Source organism: Triticum urartu, chromosome 5, assembly GCF_003073215.2.
Source record: "Triticum urartu cultivar G1812 chromosome 5, Tu2.1, whole genome shotgun sequence".
Taxonomy (NCBI): Eukaryota; Viridiplantae; Streptophyta; class Magnoliopsida; order Poales; family Poaceae; genus Triticum; species Triticum urartu.
In genome coordinates this window covers 2871455-2876332 of record NC_053026.1, presented here as the reverse complement: position 1 = coordinate 2876332, position 4878 = coordinate 2871455, and the positions used below count along the sequence as shown (strand labels likewise).

Below are 4878 nucleotides of genomic sequence, written 5' to 3'. Positions count from 1 at the left end.
AACTTAATCACATATAATGAGACAATGCGAAGGTTTTCCAATTTTTTGATTTTTTTTGAATTTTTTATGCCCGTTTCAAAATGTGGTCAAAACGGCGGGCTTGACCGTTCCTAGGTAGCGGTTGAATCTTGGAATTTTTTGGTGTTTCTCTGATTAAATAGATACTTATGTACCTATAAATGATTTTTAGAAAAAATAAAGAGCAAACTACGAGGTAGCTACAGTTCAAATTTGACCCGCTTCCAACTGAATCAGCGGGAATTTGTCTTTTTCACCAGAGGTGGATAAAAACTTTTTACAACCAACCATTTTGTTAATTGTGCATTAAATATGGCCTAGTATTTTAGAAAAATGATTTGGTCCAATTTTGCAACAAATATTTGGGAGGTCCTTCACAAAAAAAACTCATTTCGGGCACTCGGAAAATGGAAAATGAATTTTCCGTGCAAAGAAAATGAAAACTCCTTTAGGCAACATTGTTTGGAATTTCAAGATGCACCCTTGTGCACAATATGAGATCATTTCAACAAACTATGGCATGAATGTGGCCATAAGATTGATCATTTGGCTTAAAAGCCATGAATATTCACACTTGATAGCTCATTTCTGAGAACACTTTTTTAAAATAATTACTGTATTACAAGTTTATTATTTTTCCTGTAAACTTGGTCACATATAATGACATAATGCGAAGGTTTTCCATTTTTTTGATTTTTTTGAATTTTTTATGCCCGTTTCAAAATGCGGTCAAAACGGCGGGCTTGACTGTTCCTAGCTAGTGGTTGAATCTTGGAATTTTTTTGGTGTTTCTCTGATTAAATAGATACTTATGTACCTAGAAATGATTTTTGGAAAAAAATAAAGAGCAAGCTATGAGGCAGCTGCAATTCAAATTTGACCCGCTTGCAGCTGAATCAGCGGGAATTTGTCTTTTTCACCAGAAGTGGATCAAATATTTTGACACCCAACCATTTGGTCAATTGTGCATTAAATATGGCCTAGTTTTTTTTATAAAAATGATTTGGTACAATTTTGCAACAAATATTTGGTAGGTCCTTCACAAAATAAACTCATTTCGGGCACTCGAAAAATGGAAAACGAATTTTCTGTGCAAAGAAAATGAAAACTCCCTTAGGCAATATTGTTTGAAATTCTAAGATGCACCATTTTGCACAATATGAGATCATTTTAACAAACTATGCAAAAAAACAATCTTTGACACTCGAAAAATAGGAAATGTTTTTTTAAAGAAACTTATCTTTAATCAATCACGACCAATTTAGATGGTCTTTAGATGGTCATAAGATCTTTAAGTTGATTGTTGCGTTCTGATTGGTCCAAGGGCAGCTCACGCGGATCATGCATCAACCACCGTCCGATCGTCCCGGATCCAACGACAGCCATCGCCCCTCGCTGTCTCACCTGCTTAACCCTAACACAACCCTTCCATCTCCCTCCCTCAGATCTCCTACGCAGCCATAGCCGCCTCCCCCAACCAACTCCCTCCCTCAGATCTCGATCCGCCGCCGGCCCCAACCACCCCCCACCGCCACCGTAGACGAGGTCGAGGCTGACCCAAGATCGAGTCCATGCCCAGACTCGCGATGGGCGTAGCGGGGATGGGATCCCATCCCATCCCGCTCCTCCTCCTCCTCCTCTCAGACTCCACCGATTCCTCCCCAAATCCAGCCGCCCGCCGAACTCCTCTCCCCCAACCCCACCGCCACCGGCGACCTCGTCTCCACAGCCCCACCGGCGACCTCCCTCCCTCCCTTCGTCGAGGGCGCCCGAAACCCTAGCCCCTCTCTTCCCGCGCGGACGAGGCGACAGAGATGGCCAAGGATGCCGCAGATCCGGCAATGACGGCGCCAGAATCCGCACCCAACCGCGGTGGCTGCTGCACCAGCATCACGAGACGGTGATGGGGGGTCCCTAGCCCTTGACGACGGCGAGGTACGAGATGGGCTGCAGCACCTAGACGCCCAGGTACGCCCTCCTCCTTCTTTCCTCATCTCATGTGCCTGCAGATTCTCCTCTCCTCTCATCTCATGTGCCGCTGCTTGCTTGCTTCTTTCCGTGGGCACTGGGCAGACCCGACCTTTTCTTTCTCTCTGCGCCCGACCACGGCCACGGCAATGGCAACGGCAAGGGGAACCCGACCGGTGATGCGTTCGTTCGCAGCCTCACAATGTTGTAAGCAGCCTCCCTTTCTAAAAAAATTCCTGCAATTTTCTTCTCTAAGATTCAGTACTCTGCTAATTTTGATGGTTTGTTGCGTTATCCTCTGTAATATGCAGCAGCTTACTGAAGACAAACTTCCTCAAGAGGTCCGCGTATTGCTCGATGACGCTGTTGTTGCAGCATCGTCCTCCTCGACCACAACTACCGCGCCCGCGTCTCTGACTTGGGCACCGCCAAGGTCCACCACAACTGCAGAAACGTCCTCCTCGACCACATCCACGCGGGGCAGAAGGAGTGAACAGCTACTTGTATCTGGAATGGAGCTCTCGCTTTAGGTTAATCTTGAATTCTTCATGCATTTACTTTCAGAAAGCATGTGCAGTTCTTCATAGTAGTATTTCTACCTGAAACTCAATCTGTGCTTTACCCCTAATGTTTGCTTGTTGGCAATTTGCCACTGCCCATCATGTTCTAAATGGCACGCATGGTGCTCACAACGATTTACACTGCACAGTTTGATTCTGATAAGCATCAGTTTAGACATATCAGGGCCATTTGGTCAGCCTCTAACAAAGCTACTCTAAAACCCTTCTCTTTGAAATGGGTTGCTCCTGCTATGCTATGCCACAGTAATAACTTGCATAGCTATGCCACATCCTGCACTGCGACACTTAATCCTGGATAAGCACACGACTCATGTATTTAAGTCTAGTACTTTTCATCATTGCACATTACTTCACATGTACTACTTGTATAATTGATAGCTCACGGCGTTCTCTGATTGCATGCTGCTTTTTTTAGTGGATGAACTAGTCTGTAATAATTTTCTAAAACACTAATACTCGATGATTACAAGCAGAAGTAGTCCCTGTTTTTGCGTTACTCACTTTTCTTGAAAGTTGCATACACGTTTTTTTAATTCAGATGTGTGTATCACTGGATATGCACTCGTAGTACAGCACAGATTAGTAAACACTTGGTCAGGAGTATGTTATACTTTTTTAATTCAGAGGTGTTTTCACTTTTTGGTGCTGAGAATAGTAGCAAGTAGCGTCACCTGAGATGGAATTCTTGCTTCAAGGGTGAATGCTTGTCATTTTCTGCAGAATGCTAACACGAGTGCTACTTGAATCCTTAGAGTTGGTTTTTATTTCAGTACATCTAGTATCAAATATGGTATTTGTCATAACTAAGGAATTAGGAGCCAATTACCTTGCCCTTCTTGCTGTTTCTTAAGAGTCGGGTCACTTGCAGAATTGTTCTTTGGATAGATAGGCTTGTGAAGGAGCCAATTACCTTGCCCTTCTTGCTGTTTCTTAAGAGTCAAGTCACTTGCAGAATTGTTCTTTAGATAGGCTTGTGAAGGATAGGGAAGCACCTTACCTATCATTGAACCCATCTATACTCACTTCAGCTGCAACTCTGTGTTTAATTCCGTGCCTGGGATTACTAATTGAGTCGTTCTACTACATCCTGTGATGAACTAAAGAAGATGATTTCTTTTTTTGCAGATAGCATGCAAGAATTTCCCTCACTCGCGTCATTTATGTTCCGAATTGCCCTTCAGCGCCACTACTCACCCGAAGAATTGTGTAATGGCAAGTCACAAGCATTGTCACCCCTGTACATGATTCTGTTTTTCATATGATTGCAATAGAAGAGTTCACAACAGCGTGTTTGTAATGCGGCTCGTTGCTGTTCTCTTTTTCATATGCAGTGCTAATGTTATGTGTGTGATGCTCCAGCTCCATGCAAGCACTGGGGCAAAGGGCTCTGTCAAGCAGGTCTCTGTGGTAAGCGTCTCAGTTCCGCCTCTGTCTGCTCGTTCGAACTGGTGGTGTTGCGAGATGGGTTTGCTTGTGGATTCTTGTTTTGGTAGTAGTTTTCTTTGCTATGAGTAAAATGCTGGTACTTTGCTTGCCATGTCTGGTTCTTGTTTTGGTAGTAGTTTGCTTTGCTTATCCAGTAGTATCAGTCAATTGGCCAGCCTCTAGCAGCTTGCAAAGAAAATTAGACCAGCTATCCATTTCTTGCCTGAATGCATTCTTTAAATGAGATGATGTGCTAGAGGCATGCTACTATATTGCCTTGCTGTAAACAAGATGGTGTTTATTGTATTGTCTTTCATGCACATTTGGTGTATTATCTGCCGACCTGCTGGTGTCATGTGTACCGTAATTCAAGAACTATCTTCACTATTTCTCCCTGCTGCATTGTCTCCCCCGTTCTCCTTCTATCTTAGTCTTGATATAACTCTGCAGTTTACTTGAATCTGCAGTTCCTTTCAAAAGTATATGCAAAGTTTGTGTGTGTGTATTCAGTGAGCAAATCTGTAGTAATTACTGAATATACTATCTGCTTTCTTTTAGTGGCTATTTTCTGCTCAGTTCTCTTTTGACATATAGTTTGTTCTCTTTGAATGTGCAGATGGTATGATGTGGTGCTTATCTTTTTTCGTTGCTGAAACCTGGATGTCATATGTTATGTGATCTGAGCCATATGGCATATTGTAATCTTTTTATTTCTGGTTTTATGTACGATGTCATGAAGATGTACGTTTGAAATGTTGTTTTGACAGCAAAATTGTATTCATGTGTACATTTTGCTTTGACAGCAAAATTATGAAATTTCTCAACAATATGTATGGGTTAAATATATGTTTTCCAATTTTCTATGCTTAAAGTTGTACTGTGCATG

At 42.6% G+C, this 4878-nt stretch overlaps 1 long non-coding RNA gene across 2 annotated transcripts; it reads left to right on the top strand.

Moving 5' to 3' along the window:
• The first annotated feature begins 1464 nt into the window (after positions 1-1464).
• Positions 1465-3779, top strand: LOC125555394. Of its 2 annotated transcripts, none has more exons than XR_007304688.1 (4): positions 1465-1986; positions 2092-2193; positions 2301-2516; positions 3693-3779. It is a non-coding gene; the product is annotated as an uncharacterized LOC125555394 (long non-coding RNA). The 2 variants fall into 2 exon arrangements; XR_007304687.1 differs by having other exon boundaries at positions 2298-2516.
• Positions 3780-4878: the final 1099 nt, after the last annotated feature.